The sequence below is a fragment of the Dromaius novaehollandiae genome, chromosome W, assembly GCF_036370855.1.
Source record: "Dromaius novaehollandiae isolate bDroNov1 chromosome W, bDroNov1.hap1, whole genome shotgun sequence".
NCBI lineage: Eukaryota > Metazoa > Chordata > Aves > Casuariiformes > Dromaiidae > Dromaius > Dromaius novaehollandiae.
In genome coordinates, this window is record NC_088130.1 from 21,647,550 (window position 1) to 21,657,816 (window position 10,267).

Sequence of the window (10,267 nt, forward strand, 5' to 3'; positions counted from 1 at the left end):
CTGTACCCACAACAACCAGCAGATCATCATTTAAACATCCAAGTGGTTGTAATTCCAGGTACCTAAAAGTAAAGACACAAAGCAGCGCCAGAAATCTGGAACATGAGAAAGAATTACAGCTTCTGAAATTTTAAACAACCCTGGAGCCTTGCCAACACAGTACTTAAAACAATCTTATTGAACTACTTACATAAACTTTAGTTCAAATTTGGGATCAGTTCAGAAAAGGAATGATAAATTATCAAGTGAGGCACATCTAGGTAATACACTGAAGTGATGTGAAAGTTATCTTCTGTAAGTGACTCCTACATCGCCTGCACAGCTTTTCAGAATCCACAAAATGCGTGGTCAGAAAACTTTCTGCCTTGTGAAATAACTCCAAAGATTGGGACTACAGCAATACAAAGATAAGAATGAATTTGTCTACATATTGTTCATACTTCAAATCAGACTGATTATCACAGTGAGTAATGAACCATACAACATTGATTCTGACAAATGAGACATGACCCCAGAAGCAAAATTCCTAATATACAAGGATAGAGCAAGTCCCTTTAGGCAATTTAATTCCAAAGTAGAGTCAATCAGAAGTTGAATGATTGACAAATTCAGAAGCTACAGTATTCTAGACCTGCAGCCATGTGTCACTAGAAAATGTAACATTTTGCCTTCTTTACAACAGAAGTTATTTTTCACTCCAACTCAGATGAACGACTACTCTATCACAATCAAGGGACAAACATTACCACTGAGATTATATGGCTCTTGGTAGGTAATTTTTGATCGAAACTGCTGTCAATCTCTGAATGCAAGGATCTCTAAAAGCAAAAGTCATTGCACTTAATCTCATCAGCGCACTAGAAAAGATTAATAGACAGAACCTATTATACTTCCTCCAGAGTAAGGTCTACTAAACTTCATGATATCTGGTCTGGTAAACTTTTATGATATCTTAGAATGCACTTTTAGGTTAGAAGACTCTTGTTTGTAATAATATGCCAAAAATCTTCTATAAAGACTTCCAAAATAAGTCATGTGTGAAAATGACCACGTTGTTACTAGAAGATAAGGTTTTGGAGAGGGTTTTATCATCTCTCAGAATTTTTGTCCCCGTAGACATATGAAGCAAAAAGGTATGCAAGCAAAACAAAAGGTAAAACAAAAGCTTTTAAAGATTCAAGTTACTGGAAAGAAAACCTGAAATGTATCAACTGAAGGCTGGCAGCTGAACAGAGTAAATGCTAAGACAAGTCTTTTCTGCCTTTGTCACCATACCTATTTATAAACAGAACAACACAAGCTTTATTAGACTCTCTTAGCTGATGCAGGTAATTAACCATACCTGTGAGAAACAGTACTGATCATGACGCAGACATCAGGGCAGTTTTGGGGTGACTTGCAACTACTTTTTGCCATGCTACTGAAAAGTGGTGACTCCAGAATTAGTTTACCTAAACCTGGAAACAAAGCCACTCTGGCAGAAAAAAAGGAGGAGAAAAGAAAATATCCCCCCCCCCCCCCCAGCATTAAGCCAAAATAGATTCTATTACATGACCTCACTTCTTACAAATATTGTAAGTGCTATTGCAGGAAGAACGCCGAGTTCTCATAAAGGCTGGTAGCTACACTAATTCAGACTCCTGAGCTCTGCTTTCAACCATTTCAGCTTTGCTTACAATACCATTTGCATAAACAAACCCCACAAGCTGTGCTTCATGTTTCCTAGTTTTCTCCAAGGGTCTGACACAGGATGTGGAAGCCAGCTCTGCCACTGTCCATATGTGCGCTCTGACCAAATACGAGATCTCATCTTTTTGTACCATCAAACTGACATACAGCACCAGAACATTCACCTAGAGGAGGTGGGGGAAAAATGGGAAAGTTTGACCTCAAGTGATAATGACATTTAGTTGTGCAGATTGGTTTAGCTTTCTCAAATTGCAGTGTAGTTTTCAAAATTTTAACATGGGCAAAAATGCTACAGCAATCAGTGCTACACTGTTTCACAAAATTGGCTTATGACTGACCAAAGTACAGCAATAGGACAACAGCCTGAACTCTTTCATCTTTGCCCTCATCCTGTTTTTGATGATATTGCTTAAATTTGGGGATATCTGGTTTGGAAAAAAAAAATCTAAATTTACTATAAGGAGAATTAATTCAGTGTATTATTTAAGAAATGTACAGCCCAAATGACTGTTCTTGTCCTTGAAATGAGAGATTAAAATCAGGCATGTCAGTACTGATGTACTTGGTATTGCAAGTAGAATTGATGCACTTTTCGTAATGAAGAAAAATTCGCTAACAGCACGCAGAAAGTACCTGGTATCAAGAAAATAATTGCATCTGTCAGGAAAAGGACAGTGCTTAGTGTTCCAGGCCCCTCCTCTGATAAATGCAATTTTCAGGTGTATACATAATATTGTCATGTGTGTGTGGTTTTTTTGTCACTTCTGCTCCTTGCCTGTGCATTAATATGAAGTGACAAGGATATGTAAATGCATGAATGCAAACACCCATGAGGTTGTCCCTCTCCCATTCATTAAATAAAGGCTTCGTGTTGCTTTTAAAGGACAGAATTTTTGAAGGGAAGATTTCCACACCCCCTACTCTCTTCTCAGATAAGCATGTGAAAGATAGGAATGGGGTCCTCTCTTAGAAGTCGCATGCACTGCTTTTGAGGACTCTCAGTTCTGAACCTGTACAAAAAAGGATAGGAATACCTAAAAGAGCTAATGCTATGTTTGCACCTCCAGCTGAGCAGGTATAGAGAAAGTATAAAAAGAGACCCACAGAGCTGGAGCAGGTCCTTTTGGCTAGAGTAGGAAGTGTTTTGCTATTCTACTGCTCGGTTTGCAACAGAGAAAGTTTAAATTGGCCCCTGTTTAGAACAGGGTTAAGGAGAAAAAAATCAAAATCCTAGGAACAAATTTTTAAACTTCAGAGATTCAAAGTTCCTCAAAACTTAAATTCAAAGCCAGTATTTAGAACAAGCCCATTGTGGAGTTTGTACAGAAAAATTGACAGAAGCTGAAATTTTGACCCAGAATTTGAATATCCAGTTTTGTTTGGACTTGTTGAATTTGACCCGTCATATCAGTTTTTTTCATTTGCTAGTCATGAAGGAATATTTGGTGTCAAATAAGTTGGCTTTCATTCCCATCTAGGAATTATTTTAAAGCCCTGAAATTTCTTGATATGCATGTATTCCTACCATTTCCACAGTTCAGAATCTGAGCTTGTCTTCCCAACACCATCACCCTCTTCCCCATCTGCAGAAGTACATGGTCATCTCTAGTAATGAACACCCAAGGCACTTGAATAAAAAAAGCTAAATAAAAATATTTATGGCTTGTAGCTTGGGGTTTCTGTAAGGATACTTCAGGATGTGGATACTCCTATTGGAAACTATTTTGAACTTCCTCTCATCATACTTCCCCTTTATTACGTCAAATAGGAATAAGCACATATTACAGATGGCTGAACAAGCTGTAGCTGAAGGCTGTATGGCAGCCTATGAACAGCTGAAACCATAAGCGTTCTAGCTGATGTTTTCCATCAGGCTAATCTTCTGTGTGTTATTTTATTATTTAACTATATAAAGAGGAAATCCACATTTGCTGTAGTCACAAGAATTTTTCTCGAGAACTTAGAGAGCAGAGAAGTACTAGAAAGTTTTCCTCATTTTGATGGTGTGCATTTTGATAGTCCACTGGATATTGCCCAACTATAACTAAATTAGAAACTTGGTTCCAAAAAGAAAAAAAAAAAAAAAAAGAAAAAACCTTCATAAAATTTTAATATCAAGTTATAGAGAAGACCCAGGCTTTGTGGGCAACGGGACTAGAACAGTGTGAAACCACTGTTAACGTTAGATTTGTGGTTCTAGGATTTAGATCTCAAATTGTGAAAGCAATCTCCTCTGCTGTCTGCAGATCCTTGTGATGCCCACTAGTAAAATGCATCTTACATGCACCTGATGTGCAGGTAAGTTACCGAGCACCACCTGCACCCAGTTCTCTAGGAATTCTGAGACAGAGAAATCAGCTGTCAGCTAGGCCTCCTAAGTTAGGATCCAGAATGGTTCTACCAGCAAAGGAAAAAAGACAAAACAAAACAAAAAGTTGCCCACACTTCACAAAATAGATTTTTTTCCATGTCAAATTCACATTTTAGAATTCCTAAGTTGCAAGAATATGAGCATCAGGAATTTATACACATTTTTTCCATAGGATTCTGCTTCTTTTGTTATACTGGTTCACAAGGAATTAACAGGGTGGGGCAACAAGTAAATCTCTTGCCACTAGGAAACTTGCCGTGATTATTGCAAGAAGAACATGAACAATGACTGGGTTTTGTATTCAGTATCAGCCAACTTTTCTTTATGCATAGACTAACCTTTTTTCTAGCACTAGATTATCCTGGTGGCAGGATGGTAACACATGATATAGAATACGCTGATCTATAAAATGCGGTAAACTGCTTGTATGTGTGTACAGCAGTTGACTCATTTAAGCAACTGGAGAAAAAAATTGTAATTGCGACTCCTGCAGTAAAAGGAGTTGAGTAGTGGAATTTATCAGCCTTACTCCTTGCACACAGTCCTTCAGGAATCCCTATGTAAATTGCTGCAACAGATCACTACCACCATTTGCCTTCTGTGCATAGTTTCTCTCTTAGTCACTGGCTCTTTTGGTAAATTGTTTTCTACCAGATCACCTATAAATCATGAAATGGAAATAACATGAAGAGGACTTAAAGTTGTCCGTCATCCCTTTGGATAAGCTAAAGAAAAGTACCTTCCTTAGTTTCTTACTCTACTACAAAGCAGGTTTTCCAGACTTCCAATGATTACTGTACATTTTTAGTCGAAGTCAGGGCATCAGAACTGGACACAGTTCCAGGAATGGACCTCACTAATGCATTGTAGTAAGCTCATGACACTGTCATGCTGACATTTATTATTCTCCTATTTATATGTACAGCCGTCACATTTCCTTTTAAGCTACTTCACTACAACTTTTGAAATGAGGTCACATGGCAAGCTCTTAATTGAAATCTCTTTTTGAAAATAACTGGAAATCTGACTTCAATTTACGGTTTCCAGACGTACAGCTTCAGTTACGCTACAGGACATTGTTCAAGTGAGTCCAGATTATGCAAGGGATCTGGATCCTCCTGCAAAATAATATAGGATGACAAATACCTAAAAGAAACTTGCAATGAGCAATTTGCAGATCAAGATCCACCTGCAGATGTTATTCAGTAAACAGTTCTAAGTAACAGAGTCAACAGCATTATAAGCACACCTGAATACTTTGCAAACAGAATGACAGGCTGAACTTTGTAGAGTAAATTACTCACTGGAAATACTTGCGACTCAGTAAGCGCAATGCAGCTATAGGACTAGTATTAAAACTAACCACCTGATTACCAGCTCTCAGCCAATACTGCATTTGGAGGCAAGTGTTCGGTACTATCAGCTGAGAACTGCTGGTTCAAAAGAGCTGGCAAAATCTCTTTTCTCTCATTCCTTTTGAACTACAGCACTTCACTGGTAAATGTTTTGCTGAACCATTTGTGGAGCGTACAGTGTGGGTCCTTATAATTAGGATGACTTTGCAACACTGCTGACAGCACCGTACCTGCACTTTGTCAAAGTGATCCCACTCATCTCTATAATACGTAGATGAAATGAAGTTGTTAAACCCAAGTGCGTGTCAGAAAAGTTATTCAGCTGTCCTGACATTCCTGAGTTGTTCTAGCAAAAAGACTGAAAAAGTTGCTTCAAAACGCCCATTAATTTTATTGCCGCTCATTATGCATTTTATCTCATGGAGGTGGTTCTTTCAGATATCACTTGTCACTGATAATTGACTAAATCTTCACCAAAAGTTAATTTCCAGAATTAATTAGATACAGAAAAACAGTTCAAGTTGTTGTCTTTTCTGGCTGTAGTGGGAGAAAAGCAGTCACACAGTGTAGGATGTAACCTTGATTCTCTGCTATTGCTAAAGAATTTAAGTAACATTGCTTGGTTTTTCAGAGCAATTATTATAAAGGAATGACAAAGCTTTCTATTTTAGCAAGACCTGACAGAATATTCAGTAGCTGGTCTAGCACTCTACAACAACCAATTAACATTTTTGAATGCAACTTTTCAATAATATGCAGAGATTTCATTTAGTAGATCATGGATTACTAAGAACCAACCTTAAAAGTATCTTCTTACTGAATTTACCGTGAAAGCACTGAAGAACTGTGTACCTACATATAACAGCTACTGTATCCACACTATTTTCTATTCATGTGCAATAGCTCAGCATGAGGAATATCCTTAAAAAAGATAAAAATGAAGCTATTTCCTAGGCATGGACAGCTGGAATTTAGGAATACTTCTACTCAGGCAATACCTATTATATTGAATTCAGAACTGCAAATGCAATTAGCTGTTTTTATGATCAATTCATTTGAATTCCCTTCGAAACTTTTAAGATAATGAATCTACATTAGAGTCAATATGTAAATGAAAGTCTTATGAACAAACACTGCAAATAAGTAAGACCTGAGTGAAATCCATTCTGACAAATTTCAATCAGCTTTTGATCTATCTCCCTCTTCCATCACATTTGCTGTACTATGTTTTTTGTATTAGATCTCATAGCAGAGAATCCAAATATTTTTTAAGATACAGAATCTCATCACATTTTCTTTCTTACTCTGTATGAAGAGACATTAAAATTTCTTGTAAAATATTGGGAGATTTTATTCTATTTTTAATTGAATTTAAGTAGGTGTATCTGATGTAAGTGATGGTACTTTTGGAGAGCTACAGAGATAATGGCTTGGATCCAGCTTCCATTGAAGTCAAGGGAAGCACTTCAATTGATTTAATGGGTCTTGGAACTGATCCAATATGCACTTTGACTTAATTGAACCATTCCTGGAAGTAAGTGTAGTACCTACTAGAGTACTCATATGCAATGAGTTTTTGTAAGGTCTGCCCCTTAGAAGTGAGCATCTGAGAAGCAGGAAGAGCCACCCTCATGGTATGACTAGTTAAAAATCACGAGATACAAGAACAGTAGAAGTTTTGCAAGAATAAGAATATTTGTATGTTATCAGTGCAGAACAACAGACAAGGAATTACTCTGCCTTTTACATTTCTGTGAAACATCAATATAAAAACCACACTTTTTTTTTCAGGTTATTAAAAGCCAAACTCTCAAGTGGTTGAAAAATATGTGCAGAGCTGGTTCTGGTAAATCTGATTTTGTAACTAACTATAGCCATTTGTTGGTGTAGTGATTTAATAAGGATACAAAATAACCATTATACACAGTTTCCCTCCTGTGAGATCTACTGGCTATAAGATTAAAAGTGTAGATCAAATATCAAAAGTGTGGCTTGTTATATCTCAATCATAACCTATTAGACTACACTCACATGAAAGTGTTTCTAATGAACTGTAACACAATCCCTAATTCCCTAACCATTGCAAGTGTTAAATACCTTCAAAATGATTCATTATGAGCCTTCTCCATTTGCTTTTTAAACAAAAGCTTTTTAATCAGTTTCACAATAGCTATTGAAAACTTCCAATATATCCCTTATTTTCCCTTCCAAATTGGTGGTGCCTTCAAAGTTTAGCTTTATCTCACACACACACAAAAAGAAAACCCACAAGAATAAAACTGGTTCACAGTTACTAAAATAATCATTTTTGAACCACTTCCCACAGCAAGAGTTCTCTGACTGTCTCTTTCAAGATTTCACAGATCTTAACCAGTGTTCCAAAAGGCTCTGAAAGTGTTACATTTTTTGACAGAGCATAATAAGAAAACTCAGTAAGCAACTAGAGTTTTGGACAGGTAGTACTAAACATTGCTTCCACTGCACTTCCAAATAAGAAATCTGCCCGAGTACCAGCGGGCCACACTCCTTGCTGCAATATAAAGCCTCACCTTGCCGAAAAGCATCGCTGGCTGTCTGACTCCAGCATGCCTGCTCCCTGGCAGCTCGGTCCCACAATGTTGTGTCCTTGTATACAGCTACCCTGTCCAATCCCTTTGCCACCAGCTCTGTCTGAGCTTGCTCAGTTCATCTGTGCCTCTGTTAGTTCGCTGTGAAACAGGTTGCCATCACACCAAGTGCAGCTCTACAAATCTGAGCCAGTCACAACCTCCCTGAAGTGCAGAAACTTCAAAAACCCACTGAACAAACCCTGAGACAACCCAACCTCTCTAGAAAGCCACCGTTTAGAAGTGTGCTGTCAGAGTTCAATACTCTGCTCTACCAGTGACCTTGAGAAGGTGACTGCACTAGACTTGCATGTGAAAATCCATTGCATGGGACCCAGGATGACCCATCAGCTACAGATATATGCAGCTGAATGCCCACACAGTCATACTAGTAAGGAATTGCAACAAAGCAACAGTTATAAGCACAAAAATGAAAAAAAAATACCAGAAGGAAAAATTGTATCTGCTTGAACTGTACAGAGAAGAAATTCAATTCAGTCCAAAAGGACTCCAAGCCCTGGGCTGACAACTGGCTTATTTTTCCTGTCTTCCTCTGTCTAGCTCTTTCCTCCTCCTTCTCTCTCTTTTCTTCAGTTCTTTAATTCTTTTTGTTCCTTTTCAATCTGAAAGGATCTCTTGGATCCTTCTCCTTAATGCTACCTTATAAATCAGAATATTTTCCACATTCCATTTGTGGCTCTCCATATACTTCTCCCTCTGCGCTCTCTCTCTTGGGATGCTGTAAGCACTATGATAAAAGAAAGTGCAGAAGAGGCAAACCAACCTGTTACTGCTCAGCAACTCAGCTCTACACGATGCCAAACAGAGGTGGCAAGGTGCAGGCAAAATCTGCACATGTTCCATAGGCAGCCAGCAATACCTGTAGCCCTGCAAAATCAGATATACAAACTGACCACATAATGGTTTTTGGTTGCTATGGATACATTTCTTCCCACATACACAAATTCAGCAGGAAAACTTCTCTGAGCAAAGTTACAATATACTGTAGTAATAATTTTCCATCCCCTTTCAATAATTCCATTGCTTCTTATAAGTCATATAGTACATATAGATTAACTGCTGTCCAGCTCTCCTCTGCCAAACCCATCAGTTTAATGTGAATTTCAAAGCATTTACATTTGTTATTTTTCCAAATTTTATGCATTGGATTGAGTTTGTCTAAAAAAATCCTCTAATTTAACAGTATTAACAGCATAGTAAATGGACCACTTTATTTCTCTTTAAGACTTTTTCTAGCTGTACTATAAGGTCTAGTTATTAACAAATTTTAAAGAAAATGACAATAGTCTAGTAATATTGGAGTTGCCAAAGAGTACATCAATTAGAGTACAGATGCAAATTAAAACTGTGAATTGCAGTGACACATAACTAGAATTGACTTAAATATATATTGAGCATAAATATCATGAGTTGCATTACAGCTGAACTGTACTATATTACAGTCTTAGAGACATTGACACATGAACAAGCAGGTAATCCCACATGACAAGGAATAAATATTAAATCAAATCACTAGGATGCTTAATACATGGCTCATAATGCACCGAAGTTCTATACATAGCAAGCTGACTGATAATACCATCCTCTTTATAATCCTTTTTGTGGCTAGAGAATACAATCTTCTGTTAGATGGCTGTATAACAATGTCCAGCCATTTAAGCTTTTTAACTATAATCTGCACATTGACCTTGCACATGCTAACAAGCTTGGTATTCAAAAAAGTCTTGGACAAGGTCATTATGTACGTCTTTCTTGAAAGCTTGCTTCTGTTCCCATTTCTCTTGTTATGAAAATAAATGTGTAACGTTGTCAAATTTGAACACTGGGAATGTATAAAAGCTAAGAAACTCCTCCTCCTCTTACAGTTAGCATATGAAAAGTGAATACTATTGCTAGAGTCATAGAGTATACAGCCAAAAAGCCTACTAAGGTCATCAGGCTTGGGCCTCGGCATACGTCAGGCCAGTAAGTTTACCGAGATAGGGTTCTTTAGTTATGCAGTGCTTTGCATAAGCATTGCAGTACTTTGTATCTCTTGATATTTCCCTTCAGCTCATATTTTTAAGTCTCCAAAGCACCACTAACACACAACTGGCAGGAAATCAGCTGGCAACATCTACCCACACAGCTCCAGGAGCTGATCTTCACTCAAGGTTGCAAAGGGAATTAACATCCTCACGATCCCTATCAATCTACAGAGGCAGAAAGTCTTTCCTGAACTTAAA